This window comes from Pimephales promelas, chromosome 3 (genome assembly GCF_988280905.1).
Source record: "Pimephales promelas chromosome 3, fPimPro1.hap1.1, whole genome shotgun sequence".
In the NCBI taxonomy this organism is placed as follows: domain Eukaryota; kingdom Metazoa; phylum Chordata; class Actinopteri; order Cypriniformes; family Leuciscidae; genus Pimephales; species Pimephales promelas.
In genome coordinates this window covers 16,819,571-16,842,156 of record NC_142771.1, presented here as the reverse complement: position 1 = coordinate 16,842,156, position 22,586 = coordinate 16,819,571, and the positions used below count along the sequence as shown (strand labels likewise).

At 37.5% G+C, this 22,586-nt stretch overlaps 1 long non-coding RNA gene across 1 annotated transcript in view; it reads right to left on the bottom strand.

Moving 5' to 3' along the window:
* The window catches only part of LOC148981996 (uncharacterized), a 251,588-nt gene extending 232,449 nt beyond the window's left edge, over nucleotides 1–19,139 (bottom strand). The window contains exon 1 of the long non-coding RNA XR_016155091.1: nucleotides 19,019–19,139. This is a non-coding gene — a long non-coding RNA (uncharacterized LOC148981996). The remainder of the gene's footprint in view (nucleotides 1–19,018) is intronic.
* Nucleotides 19,140–22,586: the final 3,447 nt, after the last annotated feature.

Here is a 22,586-nt window from a genome sequence, read left to right as displayed (position 1 = left end):
GTTTATTCCTAAACCACACTATGACATATAGCAGACGTAGCATCCCAACTAGGATAAATGCTATCTGTAGTACCCATTTAAACAGAGAGGAAAGTTTATGAGACGTAATGAGAACGATTTAGTGGTGAAGCTGTCATTAAAGACAAGCGTCTCATCATGTTTTATTGACAACACGCATCTTCAGTTAGCCAGCAGGGAGGCAGCAACCCAGAGGCTGCAGATTGAACAGACACAGGAAGCTAATGTGCTAATGCTGCCGCTTAATGACTCAGTGAGAGCTTAGCAAACTGTCCACTATAATAAGAAAGAACATCCTGTTCAAGAAGCAACATAGCTGCAAGTGATGCCGTTATCTGTTTATTGCCAATTACAGACATTATAACTTTAGTTTTTTGGGGGGTTATTTTCCATTTATTGGTTTGTTTATTTCTTTTAACTAACGTTAGCATGTTTGGGTTGATTTAATGCTTGATAAATTGATGAAATAATGAGAAGTATCTTGCTGTACATAAGCATCTAACACTAAATGTGTGGATCTAACGTGTTACCAAGCATGTGTGTGATTTCACATAGGTAAAATATGGAAGTGGGGGATTGTCCACGGAAGTTAGATAAATCTGACAAAACTTCAACATATATGCGGAGTAGACATATAGATTGAGTGTTTTTCAGTTGTAAAAATGCAAAACGTTTACTTTAAGAGGCCGGTACACGCAAAAAAATCTCGCATTCGAAAGTGAAAATCTCGCATACGAAAGTGAAAATGCAGCGGGGGGGGGGGGGGGGGGTGTTTCAAATAATATGCTATTTGATAATCACATCTTGATTATCAAATAACATATTATCCAACACAGTCTCATCAAAATGCGTGTCTATACCATCATTTCTCGTGCCATTTATACGCCAAAAACAGTTTTTGCATGTATATGGTACGCGTTTTTTGCGTGCATATTATACGCACTTTATGCCGAATAATACGCACGAACTCCCCACCCCACTCCCTCCCTAAACCTACCCCAGGGTTTTTTAGTGTGTAGCATATGCACGTAAAAAAAAAACATTTTTGGCGTATAAATGCCATGAGAAATGACATTCGTGGTATACGCAATTTGATGAGACTCTGTTGGATAATATGCTATTTGATAATCAAGATGCTGACGATATACCATATTACCACTTTTATTAATATATGTTTGTCTCATAATTGCCCTTCATTATGCGTTCATGGTTCAAAATCTTGCTATAAACACCAGACACACACGCACAGTGCTACACAACTTTCCATTTCTGGCACAAGCTTGAAACAAAGTCAAACAGCATTTACATGTTTTCAAATAGCCGTTTAGATCTTATAATTCGCTATGATGTTTGGTGAATGTGATTTAAAACAAGCACATCTTTGTTGATCCTGGAACAACATTCCAATCAACCAGATTTGATGGACAAGTTTATAGTTTGTGTCAAGTTTAGGCTTACAACCAGGGTTGTATCATGATGATGGTGTTTATATCAAATACCATCAAATACAAGAGTATAAAGAAATATAATAGATTCTGGATTCTTCCTTTCTTGTTCACTGTCGTGATCTCCCCTAAGTCAGAGTTTTATGTAACAGCAGTATCCGGACCAGTGACATTTTAGTATCATTGATTATTTTTTTTTAAACATTTTAATTTATTTTCTGTTTATTTTAAATTTATAAATGTGTGGTCACTTTCATTATTTTTTAAAATACATCTACAGTTTTTACTCATTTTTATTTAACTTTCAGTTCTTCAGAACATCAAGTTAAACTAAACAAAAATGAAAAATATTGCTTTGGCGACTATCTGAATTAAGTTTAGTTTTTTTAAATTTTATTTAGTTTCTGTTAACATTTTTCTTGTTTCAGTGTTTTTTTCTCCAGTTTTTAGGCTTATTTAATTATAAAAGCAACTCTTATTGGTTGTTTCGGTTTGAACAGAAGCATTAACTGCGGTCCAATCAATTTGAAAAAAAATGTTGCACCAAACATTCATATCGAACAGGCCTTTAGCCTGCAATTCACATTACGTGAACATTTGATTTGTCCCCATTTAGACAGTAAACGTGCATGTGTGTGTTTGAATTGGAAGGTCTGTTGGAAAACATATGTTTGAGGAAACCAGCTTTCCTAACCTAGAGGAAACTAGCACAACCCCCAAAGACAGACAGGAAGTCCATGTAGCAGGACACCAGCTGACTGACATCACAACTCATGACACACACACACACAACCAATGCCTCTTAAAGATTCTCAAGGGCTGTTCGACTCCATAATTTAGTCCAAGGTGCACACATTCATTTTGTCAAGATGGCTGAGTGAGAGCTCAAGATTTTCCACCCCTCCCTCAAGGCCTGACTGTTTTCCTGGAGGACGTCCCACCCCCTGTGGTGCGGCACGCAGGCAGACCGCTGACATTCAGGCGTTGGGCCGCGAGCTCGCAGGAATTCCCTGACAGAGACATAATGGCCTCCGGAGCACGGCGGCTCCTTTGGATTTGTTCCCTTGACTTCACAGGTCTTCCCATCTCCTCCTGCGTACACGAAACGCCCTGTCAAAGAGGTCAGCGCTCAGGGTCATCAGTCACGTCACAGGGTCGTTTCCCGTCGATATTCGGCTTGATGTGTACATCCCCGACATGTGGATCGGTGCTCGCATTCTTGCGGCTCTGGAACCCTGCCACTCTTCCTCTCTCCTCACCTGCGGCTCCACAGCGGGATTCCTCTGACATTCCCAGATCGTAAAACTCACAAGGATGTTGTTTCTGGTCCCACCCCCCCTCTACTGTAGCGTGTGAACTGGCCGTTCAGTCGACGGACCCCATGCATCCTCTGAGGGTGCGTCCATTTTTTTCATGGTTGAGGGCCAGAGAGGGGAAACTGCTCCAATTTCAATAATGCAGTTCTTCTGCTGTGTTTTCAGACTTTCTTCCCACAAATCTCCAAATATCTACACGACAACACAATATAAAAATCTATATTTTCTTAAGCTTATAAACCATTCCAAGAACAAAAAAATCTCTATAACATTGTACAAAACAATTGGCCTAGCAACTCTGCAACAATATTACAGTAATATTATAACTGAAGTCCTCTAGGACATGGTTATCTCTTTAATTGAGATCTCCTTAAGATGGCGCAAGTCCATGGCGTGATACGGCAACACACGAAAGTGCTTTCAGAATATTCACTAGCTCCGGTTTCAGAATAAACAGTTTAATATACATCACCATGGACGAGGATAAACATTAGGAAATATCTGACCGACTGTCTACTCAGAATCAGGTAACAGAGTACATTTAGGGCCCTTTCACACCTACACCTACCAAAGAGATGAAATTTGCTCCGATGAAAAGAGGTAGTCTCGGTCAGGATCAAACTGAACAAAGGTTTGGTTCGTTCCTTGTGTGAAAGCATTTCTGTTATGGACTTTCAGACCTATTACAGGAAGTTCTGGTGGTTCCCGCAAAGCCGAAAAAGCAGAAGGTGGCAGGAAAATTGAGCCGTGGTAGGAGATGGGGAGAGCAGGAGACGAGGTTTTTAACTGAAGTATGGTTTGATGACATAAGTCTTCTCCTCCTTTCCTGTCGGCGGCGATAAAACGTTCGCACGACAAGGACGTTCATTTGGCGAATTTGAACTAGCCTTGTGTATAGTTGGTCACAACCAAACAATGTCACGATGCAGCCCACATAGATGACGACAAGAAGCAAGTATGTCACGTAACGTTGTTTAGTGCGCTAGCATAATTGCAGTATAAAACCAAAACAAAACTTTCTGAAAGTATAAAATGTATCAAAACATGAAATATGGTTTGGACGTGTGAAAACGCCCTTAAAAGGAGTCAAAAGACAGAAAAAAAAACATAATTGAAGACTGCAGTCACCTCACTGTAACAAAGTAGTGCCGCATGCCCCATGAAACAACACATGCAATATGTAAAGCTCTTCAGCAAACAGCTCTAATTTGAGTCTTAATTACCTTTGACTGGCTCCAAGTACACTTAGGAGAGGCTCCCTACTGCCCAGAGTCCTCATTCTCCTTATTCAATAATAAACAAACATATGCACTCAAACCCAACCACATGCACACACACACACACACTTTTAATACACTCCTCTGCAAGTAGATTTAAGACAGTCTCGCCATAGTTTCCTGTTTACTATTGTTTACCACTCATTAGCTTTGGCGCTGGATGTTTGGATGCTCTCACAGGAAACACTAGCTCTGTGTCGGACTGACTGTCTCGTTCATTTTACCCCCCTCAATTTCTCTCTCCACTGTCTGGCCCGCACAAGTCTGTCATAAATGGATACACAGACAGGATGGTCTACACTAGTGGCTGCCAGAAACACACAAAAGGAGTGAGAGAGAATAAGTGCTGATGTTAAGAGAAATTAACTTTTTTTTTCCATAGACTGCACGAGCTGAGAAGTCAACAACTGCTGAATACCATCATCATAACAGACTGAAAGAGGATTGATTTATCCATCCATTCCATCCCAAAGTAACATACAGTGGCCACAAAATAGTATTTGGACACTTAAATCCCACTTACAAATGTGTGAATGTCAATGCATTTGCAAAATATCGAAGCAAGTAGCATTTATTTTATATAAAAGCAAAACATTTAAAAAAAGGTTAGTTTAAAATAATAAAACAATACTTACACTGTACAATTTAAGACTTTCTGGTTTTAAACTTAAAGTGTACCACCTCAGAACACCTGTGAACTAGTGTTGTTGTCAGTCACGATACCATAAACATATCTTATGTTATGATGCTATACCAGCTGAAGTTTCAAGTTCCCTGGTAGAATCACAATGCAGTGCAGTATTGTTTATTCATAAATCAAATCTACAAAATGGACCAAATTTTCATAATGTAAAAGAAAACTACTAGACTAGATTTTCATTGAGAATGAATAACTGGCTATTATAACCAATCAAATAAAATCAGTGTGAATAAAAAAAAAACTATGTTAACTGTGATAGAAGCTGCATCAGAAGTGGCATTTAGATGTTTTTACTCTGACATTTCAATGTTGCTCAGAGGTGGTATTAATGCATATACATAGCCTGCAACTACAATTGTATAAATAATGTTATGAGATTCATTTTTTTAATTGAATATTATAAGTATAGAAATATTAAATGTTGAAAAAAATCTGAAATAATATGGGAAACTAAACCTGCAAATAGGTGGCAAGTCTCCCCTAAATGCTCATTCACTATGCACTACATTACTCACTAATGAACTTAGCTTGTGCTTGCGGTTTAATAATTATTTGAAACTTGACAAATTGGAAAGAATAATCATGACCGGCTTTGACAGTTCCAATATGGCGGACAGATTATGTATAATGGCTAGTCGCAATGAGGCTATGTATATATTTATATTAAAGGTTGTGCGTACATTGACTCGCTATTGCGGTGCATTGTGGGACTGAATGAGTGCACTCGATAACGTCCACTGGTTTCTTTCAGACCACTGCAAATAGCACCCTATTTAAGGGTATAGGGGGCGATTTCAGAGTCACTGTTTTTGTGAATGGCTCATTGAATCATTGATCAAAAACAGATTCATCCATAAACAAAACCCCTGGGTGTTCGCTGCTCGTAGATGTGCAACTTTACAGTTATCATGTTAAAATCATCATTAGGATTTAATAAGGATTTAAATGACTGATAAGAACCGAGTGCAAATGCGACATGAATTGCGACATCTACCATGGATTTGTGCTAATGCTAACCAGATAAACACATTGAGCTCTAACTGGAGTTTGAAGCCTGAATGTTAATCTGGAATTAGATGTTCCAGCAAAAGATTCACCTGCAATGTCTTAACAAGTTTATCATCCATCCCTTCACTTTCACACATGAGTCTAAACCTATCTCGTCTTTTTCAGTGTCTTTCATTCTGTCTATTTCCTGCACTCATTTGTTCACACAATCCTTTTCTCTCTCTCTCTCTCTGTGCTGACAGTAATGATGAGCTATGTTCAGTCAGGCTGGAGATGAGAGACACATCAATCTGTCTCTTCCAACACACTTTACATTTGATTTGTTTTCATAGGGCCAGAGTTCTAGCTGAAGAAGAAGAGCATGAAAGATAAAGATTTGAAGGTAAAAGACTCGTAAAGCAAGTGCTAAGCTTTCATATACTCACTGTCACACAAAATGGCAGTAGACCTTCATGTTACCTAGAGATTAGAGGAAAGGCAGAGATTCATTTAGAAAAGCACATGGAGTTCAGATGCATAATTTTCTCCTTTCACATTTCAGAAGCGTTCGTTTGTGCCTGTGAGGTTGTGTTGTACCACAGCTGTTGGTATGTGTGTGTGTGGCCGCAGGCGGTGTGTTCTGCAGTAATGGGAACGGTGTTTGAGACTGAGACTGTATTAACAGGATAATTGAGTTGCTCGATCAGGCAGAGCCGAATTCTGTAAAGATTCGTAGAGTTGGGCAGACTAAACCGCCTCTGCATTTTTTCACACTTTCTTTTTTTGTTGTTTTCCTTTCTTTCTTTCTTACAACCCACCCATTTTCTCTCATGCAAACCTTTGATGATATGCTATTATTGTCCTCTCACAAACACAGAGTAGTGTTGTCAACGTTATTTCATTGCGAAAACCACTATCTCTAAACCTAACCCTCTTGGAAACCTGTTGAACCCTGTTTTTTGAGCTGAGACTGAGATCAAGCACACAAGAAAGGTTTCATTATATTAGTGACAACATTTCGGACAGCTAAGAAATTTTCATATAGCCAAACCTGTAAACCCAAACACATTTCCTCACAGAAGAACTACAGTAGATCCCAACAGACAGACAGACAATCTAGAATGGTAGAAAGATTGGCATTGGCATTGCATTGTCAAAGTCATGCCAACAAAATTATAAAATAAGATATACATTTTATACAAGGTAATAGTAAGAGAATTTTCGTTTACATCTTGTGGCTATTATAAAAGTATTTAACATTTACAGATTGACCTCATTCACTTACATTGTAATTGCCTCACTGTACGCCCAGTTTTTGTTTTTTTAAATGAAAAGAGGGACAAGTCGAAATAACTTTTGTGATAATCAACAACATGCCATTGATGCAGAACTTATACTGAACCCGGAAAATTCCTCCAAAAAAATAAAACGGATTTCCCCCCGCGATGTGAACAGAACAGGAATACACTCATCAGAGGAGCGGCTCGCGTGTGAACGTGGCCTGTGAGAATTTACTGACGGTTGATATAAACTATACTGTCTCTCCTCTTCTCTCTCTCTCTTTCTCCAGATGGTAATGTTCTCTTTCTCGTCCCTGTGCAGACTCAGCTTCTGTATGAAAGGAGATTTATGGGAGCCCTTCGTCTCAAAATCACCACTCTGAGTCCCTGCACACACCAGGGTGTGCGTGGGTGTGTTTGACGGCGTATCTCAGTGTTGCAGCTTGTGTGTGTGTGTGTGTGTGTGTGTGTGTTTACATTCTACCCTGCTGTGCATGTGCGCACACACACTCTAAAACAAACTCGTAACCACACAAACATACTGCAAACAAACAGGGGAGTATGGCAAATAAGAGTGTGTGCGTCACAGGCAGGAGGGTTGCATGTGTGTGTGTGCACACACACACATTTTCAATCTCAGCCCTCATTTTCAATCTCAGCCCAATTAATTTAGCAGAATTAATCTCTCGCTGTGCACAGCCGTTCCTACTACCACACACACACACACACCCCGCGACACAAGGCACAGTCAAACATGAAATAGTGTCTCATGCCACCATCCATCTGGCATCTTAACACACACACACACACATGCCCACACCCCGGTGACATTTGCAGATTGGGAGTGTGTGAGAAATGGGGGAATGATTTCCTCTCCTAATGAAGAACTTGCTGTGTTCTTGTGGGTGGAAAGCAAAGGGCGGAGCCAGAGAAGATGAGAACATTTTTTAGTTGAACAATCAAATGAAAATATGACTTCCTATATGACTATAAGTCGAATTAACTGGTTAGGAGGTGAAGTGATTTGGTCCCAAACCATTTCTACAATGGCATACTGTAAAAACAGGGATGTACAGTACCAATATTGAAATTCTGGCCAAAACAATAAGCCAATAATTAATTTCTTTTTAATACTGAAAATATTATAAAACTATAATATTTATTTTAATACTCTTTTTTTTTTTAAATGTAAATAGTTTCATTTTATATCTGCTATTAGGATTGTAAAATGTATAAAAGATGGATAAATATTGCTATTAAAAAAATCGTATTAATTTAAAGATCATTAAATTAATTTAATGTTAACGACAATGATCTAAATCTTAAAAGTTGAGGGAAAAAAAATATATCCAATATTGTAAGTAAATTTATCATACACTGCCGTTTGAAAGTCAGTAATATTTTTTTAATTAATATTTTTATTCAGAAAGGGTTCATTAATTTAATCAAAAGTGACAGTAAAGCCTTTTTACATGGTTGGTTACAAAACAAGTGCATATTTGAAATGTCATTCTTTTGAAATTTCAATTCAAAGTATCTAGTAGTAGTTTTTGACATTGATAAAAATAATAAACGTTTCTTGAGCATCAAATCATCATAATAGAATGGTTTCTGAAAGATATATATATGTATGTGTATGTATGTGTGTGTGTGTGTGTGTGTGTTTTATTAAATAAATTCAGCCTTGGAGCATTAAATACTTTTTAAAATCCTTACTTTTGAATGGAAATTTTTTTAGTATAATTTTTTTTTTTTATAAAATATGGGAATAAAAAGATAACCGTTACGGTACTAACATATTACATCCCGATTCCCTAAAAAACTAAGAATTAACTAATCAAGTTATGTTCAAATCAGACTAATCTCCTGCCACATGGAACATGTGGTTCTGGCTCAACGCAGCGTTCTGCCGTTACGATCCCTCTGCCAAATTAAATGCACGTCTGAGGGGGTCTGCATGGAACCCAGCTGTCCTGCCCAATGTATGCCAGGGACAGTCTTGCCCGCTCGCCATGCCAGCAGTTGCCCTGGCAACCCCAAAGGCCTGCAAAAACGCTCCCTCACAGAAAATGAAGGGAAGGAAAATAGTGTGTGTGTGTGTGTGTGGGGGGGGGGGGGGGGGGTCCATCTGAAGCGCAATCGTTAACCACTAGGCCACATTTAAAAAAAAAAAAAAAAACTTTAAAATGAAAATAATTCTGATCATCAGTTGTGGAAAGCAATGACGGACAATTCAAAAACATCCAAGCAATAAAAACAAAAAGCAATAATCAGTACCAAGGGCCAAGAGAACCCCCTTTAAAAAGTACAGAAGCCAATGAGGATCCTGTATAAATATATGTCTCAGTAAATATAATAACTTAATGCATTGCAATATTACAAAACATTTGTGTGTGATGGTCTTGTCTATGAATGTTATGCAAAAGATATCTGTCTAGCATGAACAACAGCTTGCTTGTCTTTTTCGTTGTGTCTGACATTATAAATAAAGGCTCACAATCTATTTTATTTGTTTTAAACGAACACAATAGATTTGTAAATTTGCTTTTTCATTTATGGTTACAATTATACATCCTGGGTTTTTATGAATATATACATTTGTGTACTTCTAGTTTTAACTCTAGCCGACTCTACCCAATTGTGTTATAAAGGTACTTTAATTGACACAGGTAATGTCAGTGATATGATATCTGCAGTAAAATTTCAAACCAAAACGCTGGCTCAATTACCTGAATAAACCAAAGAGTGTCACAATTACCCCTGCTCTCCTTTTACTTCAGCACTTGGCGGACCTGAAGAACTTTAATCATCTCCGGTTGGGAAAATGTAAGTCAAAGCATAATGACTTTAAGCAGCATAATAAATAAAAACTGTGCTCACATCACAGAACAACTAAGAATAAGAAGGGAAAGCTGATTTTCAAATCACAACTGGCTTTCCAGTTCACAGCTGTTACATTTAGCCATTTCAGCACACTAAACTAAAACTGAATGCAAAGTAGAGAGTCACTAGTGTTCATTTCATCAACGGTCCACCAGACACTGCTGACATCTAGAGTCCAAACGCTGCTATTAACAAGCTGCCTTCATTTCTGATTAACAATCACTGGGGGCCAAAATTCTCCTGAGCTTTCATAGTCATTGAGCTGTTAAAATAAAGCACTGTGATTTTAATGCTGGACGAATCTGGGTTTTTACTGAGATTCATTCAATTTAATTTGCAATTTGATTCTTTGAAGTAACTTAATTGGATTGTTTTTTAACTCAGTGCTCACACCGAAACAAATGCAAAGCGCGAATCAGAGCGAATTAGCATTGAGCGGCGCACCAATCAGAACAAAGCGTTCCCGTTACACTGTCCTAAAATATCCCTGCGGCAGTCCAGTGGCCTAGAAATTATGGACCGGGCGTTACGGCCTCGGGACAACTTCCTCTTGCTTTCAAACTCTCCACGTTTGAAGTCACGGCACGCCCTGTTCGCAAACACGTCTTGGGGGTGAATAAAAGCTGGATCACAGAGTTTCGGTTAATGAATAGAAGAAACACAAGGTTCAGCGGGTTTGCGGATGAAATGGTTAACCTATGCGCCGTCAGGCTTTCAAAAAGGGTCCTGAGGGCTGATCCCACCAGAGATCACAGCACTGCCTGGTATGCACCATTCATCTTATTGTTTGGGCCACAAGAAAAAAAAAAGCCAGCAAGGACGTGTTTATATGTGAAAAACGAGTCTAGATTATGAGCTTCCGTCCCACAATTTTCCAAACGCCATGTTTTAATGGGTATAACAGTATGGAGGGGACGTTCGGTTCTTCAGGGATGAACAGTTTCACCACGCGTCGGACCATAAATGCCTGTGTGCGGTAAGGACGGACCCATTTAGCGTCAAATATGATGCTCGAAAGCATCATGATTCACTCCAAATCAGCATCGCGACCCACACTTTCCCTTAAAACACCTCCAGGCCTCTGTATAGAAACAAAAGGGATGATGGAAGATAGATGCGCAGGTGCATGCAGAGATGAGATAAGCCAAGGAAGACGGGCGGGAAACTAGCATGAAAGAGAGGAATTAAAGGAAAGCATTAGAGGAGGAACAAGAAAGAGCATTCCATCAGTAGGCACGGAAGGGCATTACACAGCGCTTCATTTTTCCTCCCGACCTCGCAACGACCCCACCGCTGATGGGGTGAAGAGCAGGTGGAAAGAGAGAGAGAAAGAGAGAGGGAGGTATGAGGAATAGGGCTTTTAGGAAAAGCCGACAGCATGCTGGTTAAAAATATCTCTCTGACGGTGCCACATGGTGCGTCTGTGATGTCAGATGTTTACCAGCGGCCTCGCCAACATGCTCATTAATATGCCGAAATTAAATACAAAAAGGATAATGAGATGGGAGGAATGCACCCGTTTATTGGTCATATTCTTTTTCTCTTATATATAAGAATTGTGCTTTTTCTGCCCTTTTTCGTTCGCATTTAGTCATGCATCTCACTTTTGCTTGAACTAGCAGACTCACACGTATACAGCATGCTGCATCGCATGCCCTCAGGGACCAAGTGTGATTGAGAATGGGGGGTCTGCCATTGCCCTGCCGTTGAACCCGCTTCATTCCTCCTCTCAAAAACACACGCTATGAAACCTCATCAGCAATGGCTGCACCTTGCTGCAGATCTCTCGAATTCGACCTCTCCTGCTGCGTCCCATGTGTACCGACGCGTCACAATCGACACACCGAGAGATCGTTCCACTGCTAAATCGTTCTGTACCTTTGTCTTTCACTGCGTCTAGAAGGCACAAACACTCTGATGTGGCACCGCATGGGGCTGCACGATTCATTGAAAACCGAAATTGCCATTTGGCTTAAAGTGATTATCAAATCGCAAAGGTTATGATTTAATTAGATAAATATATGCGCTGCGTGTTTCAGAGTGAAGCGCAGCATTGTGTTCTTACACAAGAGCAGCTCAATATCTGTCGGAGTTTGAAAGGACTCGGTTCGCAGTAAACTCAATCTCTGCATCTGCTGTGAGTTTGGGTTGATTTAACGTGCATTTGGGAACACAACATGCGCCGACCATCTTCACATACTTCTAATGAGAAGCACTTATCAAGAAAAGAGAAGTTCAAGGGCTCCCTGTGGGTTTCCCTCAGAATAAAATGGATGGTTTAATGTTGGAAAATTAAGAAATTAAGTAATATTAGAACTGTAATTTTACAGTTGTTTTGACCAAATTGTTAAGCGCTACAAACAAGCGCAGCAAACCTTGACTTTCGCATTTTAAATCGCAGGTTTTTTTTTTATTGGCCCTTGTGACAGTTGGCCGCCCATCCCAGTGGTGTGGATGACAATATTAGCTCTGTCCTGTCAACTCTGCACACCTAACTGATAGAAGACCGTCTCAAAAGTACTTCATCCTCCGACGTCGCTCCCCAGGGGAGCAGATGCTTCTGTGAAGTCGTAACGGCGGTTTAAAGTGGACGCGAGTGGTTGTGGCCTAATGATGCCTGTTTACACCACTGTCCTCCATCTGTAATGATTAGAGGTAGGATAGATGAACCCTTGGGCACTGCCACCGAGCCAATCAGACCCCACGGATGCAACCAACATCCTACGGTGGCTCGGATGGGACACGAGAACTGACCGCCATATGACCCTTGAATCTGACCGCCGACTGACCCCGGTTACACGCAGGTCAGACGCAGGGCAAATACATGCAGCCTACTAATTTGAATGATCAGACTAACTGATCACCTCTTGGATTTCTTTTTAGGGACATTGTAGTGCTTTTAGAGGAAGAAGCACCCTGTGCACTGACCGCCAGACGACCCGCATCGCGTTCCGGGTGAATTCGAGGTCACATGAATATTAATCGAAGTGTGTGAAAATTCTGAAGTATGTGGTGGGAGCTACGGGGTAAAAACGACATACTGCTAATCTGATGTAATAATTCAGTATTCAAACAAAAAAATCTAATCCAAAACCAAACAGAACTTTCATTGGAATTATCTGGCTTGCATTTAAACACACCACCACAACCAGGGATGCTCAATATCACAATTATGGCCGATACCACAGACCAATAATTGATAATGCTGCCAACAAAAAGAAAAAAATAAACCAATAAATATCATATTAAAATTCTATAATATTTTGCAAAGTTTTAAACAGTTTCAAATGCCACATATTCATGTTAAGATTTGAAAAAAAATAACAATCATTGTACAATTAATCATTATTTAAATGTTTTATTTTACTACAGTATTACATTTGTCATTTTTATTATTAAAATGTTTTAATGCTGTTTAATGCGATTAATGCTGAATTTCAGACATATTCTTTTCTGATTAACCGAATTCTACATCATATGGCGATCTGTTTACTTTGCCGTTATATTTTTACCAGGAGCTGCATGAAAAGTGCATGCATTAAGACACATATTCTTAAGGAATCAAATGATTGCTGTGCCATGGAGTAGGAGGTGAAACACATCACATGGAGGTCAACAGTAATAATTTGGGTCAAGCCATTACACCTTATAAATGTTACCAAACGTTTGGGTTTTGCAGCATGATGCTGAATACAGAGTGACCTATGATGACAGACCAAAGCCATAGTTTGAAACCTTGCTGAATCATCTGGAGCTTTTTTGAACACACTCCGATGACTGCCGAATGACCCCAGGCTCCAGGTCATGGCGGGGGCAGATATGTATTGGAATAGTGGAAACTAGGTAACATCGTCGATTTGCTACTGCTGATTTAGGGAAATGCCTTGTAATTGACCGGTTGACGACCTCTTTGTGGATGTGAAACGAGAGGTTTATTTTAGGTTAGCTACTAGTAGCAAGCAATCTGAATACTTTGTTTCAATAGCAAAAAACATTATGTAAATGATCTTTCTTAACATTAACAGCTTTTTCAGGCTAGTTTCCAACTGTACATTGGGACTGAAATATGAGACAACTAGTATAATCTCACACGCTGAAACACAAGACCTGACCTTTGATGAGACTGACCAACAGAACCATCTCTGTGGCTTCAGGGTCTTGAACACACCACTGATGTTGACCAAAATATGACCTGATGTTGACCGAGAGATGAACCGAGGCCGCAGACTGACCCCTCTGTCGCCATGGCCGCCAGCTGACCTCTGGAAAGGTCACAGAGATCAGAGCCTGTGGTCAGATCAACGCTGGACACAAAGAGTCGGTGAGAAGAATGAGAAAAGAAACATAGGGAGCGAATAAGAGAGTGAAAGAGAAAAGGAAGACATGGGGTCAGAGGTCACTATCTAAACTCTTCCTTTCTCCATTTCATCATTCTCAGTCCCTCCTTTCTCTCTTCTGGGCCCTCATTTTGAGTGACCTCTGACTTTGACGTGTGTTTCGGGCAACGCTTGGACTGACCTGACCATGAACGCGTCCCAAACACTGCAAATAACACTACTCTTAAAGGGATAGTTCAGCCAAAAATTAAAATTCTGTCATCATTTACTCGCCCTCAAGTTGTTCCAAACCTGTATGAATTTCTTTGTTGTGTTGAACACAAAGGAAGATATTTTGAAGAATGTGGGAAACTGAACAATTCAGGGCCACCATTGACTTCCATGGTATATTTTTTACTATGGAAGTCAATGGTGCAAGTTGCAACAGTTTTAACACACTTTCTTAAAAATATATTCATTTGTGTTCAGGAGAACAAAGAAATTCATAAATGGTTTGGAACAACTTGAGGGTGAATACATGACAGAATTTTTTAAAATGTAATTTATCATCCCTATAAGCAGTGTGTTTGCAATCATTTTAAATTCTAACAAGTTTAGTTTACTGAACAAAATGTTTGGAAAGAGATGGTCTTATTTATTTTGAAGCAAACTTTAAGAATGCAAAATGACTTTTAAAATTTAAAAATGTAATCAGCTGAAAGTAAAGAAAGGAAACTTAAGTAATAAATATCAAGCTAGTTTAATATGTAAATTTCAGTCAAGGTACTTATATTTAATAGCAAGATCACTGTACTGATTTCATCTAATTAAAATTATTATATTTTGTACTCCAATCAAATACCAAAATACTATTTTCATCATGGATTTATTCTTACATTTTAAGTTATAGAGACTTTTTTTTAATAAATGCGCAATCGGTTTCCAGAATTTCATCAAGAAAACAAGTTCAGTTTCCCAACTGTATAGTTTAATAAACAACTGTTTGATAAAATCACATTAAACTAAGTTTATAAAACTTCTGTCCATGTTCTTATAAGCCTAAGACTTGTACATTTACAGACCACCTGAATAAACAGAAATCTGCTGTTATACAATTACAACTCATCGTGGCAACATCAATTTTACATTACAAATATTCCTAAAAACAATTTAAAAAATCCTAACTATTGTTTTTAGACTATCAAAAAATATCAATGGGTGAGAAAAATGAAGTATAATTCCATATAAATTCTATAAAAGTCACTACTTCAAGCAAATTTGTGAATAAACCTTATAAAATATAAGTACTTTTGCATTATAAAAAAGTGATGTATTATTATAAATAAATATATTAAATACATAATTACAAGATACATTTACTTGTGACTCACTTCATTTTATAAAATTAGGTTAAAGCAAAAACATTACGTTACATACATTAAATTTGTGCACAACAAATAATATGATAAGCTCTAGGCAAATTTCTTAATTTGCATTTCTTTTTTACAGTGCAAATATCTAAATCCTAACAACGAAAGATACACCAATTAATGACTCACTAAATAAAACCTTTTTTTAAATCAGTTTCCAACAGTGCCAAAGAAATAAAACGTTACTCTAATTCAATATATATTATCTTATAGCAAGATTTAAATGTTTAAATGTTTTTTTTTAAAGAAATGAAATGTTTTCCACTAAAATCCAGGAGGGAAAATGCTTAATAAATTAAATCTTTCAGTGAACAGCTGTTTCAGATGAATCAAGATGAATAAAGATTTGATAAGAATAAGGATTTGTTTTATTTGATTTATTAATTTCCTCTGTGTATTTTCTCCATCGTCATCATCAAAACTGAGCAGGTTGCAAGCACTGATAATTGTATAATCCAACTAAATCAACAAGAACTGGTTGTATAAACCCAAAAAACATAAAAGGCATTTTGACATCTCAGACAGCAGCCTCTATCTGTAACAAGTCTCTTTCACCCTCAACATATTCATCTGAACTCAAGCAACAAATCATGGCAAGATCTGAAAGAATACAGAGGGATCTAATCTCAGGTTGTCCGAATGATTCAATTCAGATGCAAAACAGCACAGTGACTGAGTCGATCGATTCTCCCGCTGCGTCGCAAATAAACATGCTGTTTAAAACCTATATCACATTCAGATTATGGATGAAAAATATGAAAGCGACACAGAAGCAAGTATTCAAGAAAGAAGATTGGCCAGGGAAGTAGAACGCTGACCTCTGACCTCAAAAGCACAGCAAGAAAGCGGTAGATAAAGAAGTGGTGTTTGATGTGAACGTGCAGTACAGTGCCAGCTTCGGCTTTCTGCAGAAGAAAGAATGTTAAAGACTTCAGCACACATGGGCTACGGTCGGATAGATTACACCTCACCTCACAGCGGGACAACGTGAGGAAGAGCGAGATGGACAGAGAGAGAGGTGAGGGGGCAGAAATAAAGCAAAAGAAAGAAGATATTGTCAAGAGGATGAGATGGAGATGAGAAAAGAGTGGAAGAACGTTATGAAGAGGATGGTTTAAATTGAGATGAAAGAACCGGCGGAACAGAAAAACGCCGCTTCCCTCTGTGCCGCACGTATCACGGCCATTCCACACTCGGGTCACGTATCTGTTACCGTGTCTGAAAACGGCCTATCCTTCTGCTGTCTTCATAGAAGGTGACATTTAGGAATCCCAGTTAGGGCTCCCTCTGCTGTGCACACAGACAATGGCACATATGTCCTTTAAACTAACCTACAGATCACACAGACTTTGAGTATGCACAATTATGAAAATAAAGTATGACTGTTTTACTGGGTATGGTATGATTTTTTTTATTTTTTATATATATATAAATTTATAAGCAATTATTTTTTTTTTCAATTCTATTTGCAACTAATTGTATCTTTGTGTTGTACCTACAATGTGAGAATCAGTTAGAGAAAATTGCTCTTTACTGTGTATTCTCTGCATGTGTCCATGACCTTTAATGTAATATCAAGATTTTCGCTTCTGATCGACAGGGTCGATGACTAATAAGGATTTCTGACATTATAATGGAAATAGTTTAAAACACATGCAACAAGTTCTTAAAAATGTAATCGTGTGGGTGTGTTGATTCTGCACATCTTTGGAAAATTTTTTACTAATTTCTGGGAATATTTAACTGAACAACTCTAAAAACATCAAGTGGTATAACAATTCTGAACGGAAATACTTTCCTTACACCTTGGAGAAGCACTTAAAAACCCAAGAATATTCAATTTTTTCCTTCAAAGATAAATGAATTTGTTAAATATCATGAATGTTTTAGTTATGAATATCAAGAAATTTTCTTAGGGATATTCCAACTAACCTGAGCAAAACGTTCCGTTTCATAAAAAGGTCAAGATGGGATTTTTTTTTTTTGACCAATATATAAATCAGAAAATTTGTATTTGTGGTAATATTAAACATTTTGTAATAACATAATAGATTTGACGATATTAAAAATATTAGAAAGCTACATTGCTGCTTTAATGATACGTTTTCTTTTTATAAATCAGGCTACATCACCTAGACATTTTTGTCCTAAAAAAAACAACTAATTTATATCAAAATTTAATTTAATTCAGAAATTGGAAAAAAAAAATTTCATCCTAATTATAGATGTGTATTCAAGTCACCATTTAGCATAAATTGTATATCCAAAGTATTTCTGAAAACAAATAACCTAACGAATATTACATTATAGCCTACATCATTACCCATTAAATATGTTTTTTTTTTAATTCTTAAAAAATATCAAATGAATAGGCTATATAGTAAGGTATATTTAATAATATCTCTTTTTTTCACTAGAATTCAAACGATCATGCAGCATGACAAATGTTTCAATTCAAGTTCTCAAATATTATGAGTTCATAAAAAAAGAATATGTACTAATTATAAATTATTTAGGAGATGTTGTGTAAAATATCACATAGCGGGCTACACTACAGCATATTTAGCCACCGATGATACGGCTAAAAGCCACGTTAAATTTCATGCATTTCAACTACCGTAGGCTACTCCACACGTAATTTTCTTTCATACCTCGATGTTCACCCCTCTTCAACAAAACCATCTTTAATCCCATCGTAATAATCATCTTAAATTTTCATTTTAAACAATCCAATGACAAAAGTCTAAATATCACCAATAGTCCACCAGCATTATATGGTTTAATCTCGTATTACTCCCAAGCGTCACCTGGCAGTGAGAGGCGGTACTGCAGTCGCGCGCGCTGTTCTCTGTCACTGTCTCTCAGCAGTAAATAAAACAGGCCTCAATGGACAGGCGGGATTCTTTATTTCACGGTATGAACGGCCCTATGGACGCATCTGACAAGCAGATGCTCTAGGCGGGATTACATTCCTGTGCCTCGATGATAGTGTATCGATTTTTATTCCCAACAGCCAGTGTAGATAACTCAACGCTAGCCGACCTAGGCTTCATCTAGGCTAGGCCTACATCAGAAAACAATTAAATCAGCGAGTTTCGACGAACCTACCTGGAAATCTGAAGAATGTACTATGTAGCACTGAAATATTTCCCCTCTCGATCCCTGTTCAAAATTTCAATTTATCTCAACACAATAAAGTTTCGTGTTGCTAAATGACCGTTAACGGCACGTGCGGCGTACGATTTCGTGTGAAATTTGAAACGAAGTGTATGAATGCCATCAAATTCACCGTTTAATGTTCTTCACTTAGCATAATTTAACTTTTATGTTAGATGTCAACTAATTTCTGTGTTTGTTTTTCATTACCTTGTGATTCTAGCAGCAGGCCAGGTGTAGTACCCATCGTCCAGAGTGCACTCTGGGGTTACTCGGCCAGGCAGTGCTGTATTTGCTTTCACGCTCTCAAGTTCAGGAAACGGACTGTTACGTTTCTCACCGATAGATGGCAGAATAACACAACTTTTCACCAGTTTGCTGACATCACTTCCGGCACAAGGGGGCAGCACCTCCTTAACATCTGTCCACATCAAGTGCAAAAGGAAGTAAATAAAGTAAAAAAAAAATAAAAAAAAAACTACAGAGCTTTGATTCTAAAATGAAGCATTTAAATATCATCTTAGATATATTAGTGATGTATTAGAGATACAGAGTGACGAGTTATATTTTTTATGTGAGTTGTCTGCTTTCTATTTAAAAACACATTCCCCTGGTTTCACAGACAAGGCTCAAGCAAGCCTAATCAGAAACTTAAAATAGTATGTTATCTGAACTAAATTATTTAAGTTGATTTGACAAAAGAAATTATGTTTTAATTACAAATCAAAACAAAAAGGTAGCACAGCTGTTTTCAACATTGATAATAATAATAATAATAATAATAATAAATGTTTCTTGAGCATTAAATCATCATATTAGTATGAAGGATCATGTGACACTGAAGACTGGAGTAATGATGCTGTACATTCAGCTTAAATATAGAATATATTACAATGTAGAAACCGTTTAATGTGTTTTCATATATTAATATGTTTTACTTAATACAGTAAAAAATCTCAGAAAAGAGAAGTTATGAGATAATTCAGGTCTAGCATCATTTGTTCGATAATTTTGTCAATATTTATACATTTTAAGTATAAGCATATTTTAAGGCCATATTGAACTGTATTTCGATGCAGGCTGTACCTCACCAGCGAAAAAAGGGTCACCAGTTGATCGAGAAATATTGTTAATGAACAAAAAAACGGATCTAGCCAACACAATGTTTTCAGTAAAATTAAGAACATAAAATCTTGGTCCTGTGTTCACATATATATACATCAGCCATGTATTAAGAGAAAGTCACTGATAATGATTAACAACACCAGGGTATGTAAATTTTTGATCATTTTCTGTTTTTTTTTTTTGTTTTTTTTGTTTTTTTTTGTTTTTTTTGCATTAGTTTATAAAAAGTTTTTGGAGAGAAAGGGTAGAAGCAGAGTTATAATTTGTATTCCCACGCTGCATGAGACCATATAAATCTCACCCTCTGTTTGTGTACGGTGTGGCTGGTTTGTTTGAGTAATGAGGTAATTAACTCAATCACGACACTCAGACAGATGATGAATTTTGTTAATGCTTCTCCTTTGTTCTCCACTCATTTCTGAGCAGGTCTTTTTCCTCTACATTAACCCGACATGTGCACACACACACACACACACACTGCATCTTCTTTGTGGAGAACATTGCAGCCATGCAAATGGGCCAGAGAGAGGAACCTGTTACTATAAGTGGAACTGGAACAGGGCAAAACAAGATATAACAGAGGCGATTTCTTCATGTTATTGTTCATTGGGGCAAAGTGCACCATTGTGCAACAGTCTGGGAGTTAAATTGCAGATCACTGACATTTACCTCAAACACTGAGATAATGGCAGCTGTCGGGCTGTTTTCACACTTTGCTCGATCCCTTGGTCTGAACCACTCCTTCAGCAGGCGTCTTTTTACATTGCACTTTTGGGTCTGAACCACATTGTGTCAACGACCTGAGCACCATGGTAGCAGTTTAACACTGGATGAAAATAGCAGTTTCACACATTATTTATTTATTTTTTATTTTTTTTTACTTATGCACACAGAATGGCACAATGCAAAGACAATGCTGCAAAGGCCGCAACATGCTCTCTGGAGGCAATTTACTCAGACAAAAGCAGAAATGCATTACATAAAATAAGTGTGCATGAGAAGTGTGATGCTATATGTCATCAATAACAGTTTGAACTGATTGCAAGATGTACCAAAGTTAACATGAGCCATAATCCAGACTTGTATTCTGATGTCAATGACCCTCAATGCTTTCAATACTTCTCACATATTTATAATATATACATCAGAATATAAGCACAGCCTTTATACAACTGAATGCTCAAGTATTACTTACATTTCCAAAGGTCAACAGCAAATGAAAACAGGTCAGATTGAACCAACAGATGAGGAGAAAAATGAACTCCACCTGTCCATTTGCCTTTCAACACCAGCAACAACAATTTCCCCTTTTTCTATGAAAACAGCCAATAAAAATTAGTTTAAACAGCCACATTTCATATAAAATATAATATATCACCATTCATAAATGCACTAAATCTAACAATATCCTGATTGTTCAGTCCTGTGAAAAGTGCTGTCAAATTTCCTCAAAAACTTGAGGCATTGTTTGATGTTCATCTAAGGTCAGGGGCTGTATTAACAAAACAACTGCAACCATAATCACACTCTCTTGAAGAGTTTATTTTAAATAAGTAATTACTTCATGACTGCTAAAAAAAAGTAGTTCTATACAGTAACGCTTGTGTGTATGAATGTAATCTGGACGTACATCTGCCATTCCTTATCATGCGTCCTACCTTTCCTATCATGCGATCAGCTGCGTCCCATTCACTGCCATAAATCCTCCCCCGTGGCCTCATGGGATGGTAAAGTGTCATATGCACTTCATAATCTCGCTGGAAGTAGTAGGTCATTCACTTTTTGCCTATACTCTTTTATGAGTTGTGAATTCTGACATAATCTAGCCTACTGTTTTTTAATTTTTTTTTTTTATTTTTATTTTGTTTCCTATGGAAGTATTCGATTTCAGATGCAGCTGAAATGTTTTGTGAATATGGCCCCAATTGGCCCTTTTCACATTTCTGGGTTTCACAAAGCGGAAGTCGTCATAGTTGGGTAAACTTTATAGTGGTGAATGAGAGACTAGCCTGCAATTCATATTTTTTCATGTTCCCATTTGCTCAAATAACAAAGGAAAAAGCATATTTTTTTTTGTTTTAAATTTGATGCAAAGGTAAGATAATACAAAGTAGCCTAGTGTTGCCTACATATGAAACTATATGAGACTTGCAAAATCTCTAAAGAATGTCAGGGTTTTTTTTTTTTTTTCAGTAACACAATTATTAGGAAAAGGTTTTTAGGCAGTTAAATGTTGAATTTTTTAAATAATCATTAGGATATTTGAGGTGTACCAAGGAAAAACAAACACATTTTCCTCTTTCAAGTGTGCACAGTTAAAGCAGTTAAGAAGCAGTTAAAAAAAGGAGATGTTGAAGTCAATATTAAATGATCAAAATCAGAGGGGAAAGGCATAGTGTGGAGAAGAGACCAACAATGGCAACAAAGTTGGGATAATGCAACAAAAGGTAGACATTTATATGAAATTCAAAGAAAAGGTATATCAAGAAATAGAAAATTTCTATATTTCTATATTCTATATAAGATTTCTATATCAAGAAATCACCTTCTCTTTCTCTTTGCTCCCCTATTTCTTCCCTATTTCACTGTAAAAAAAAATATTGTTGGTTTAACTTATAAAAGTAAGTAACCTGGTTGCCTTAAAATTTTAAGT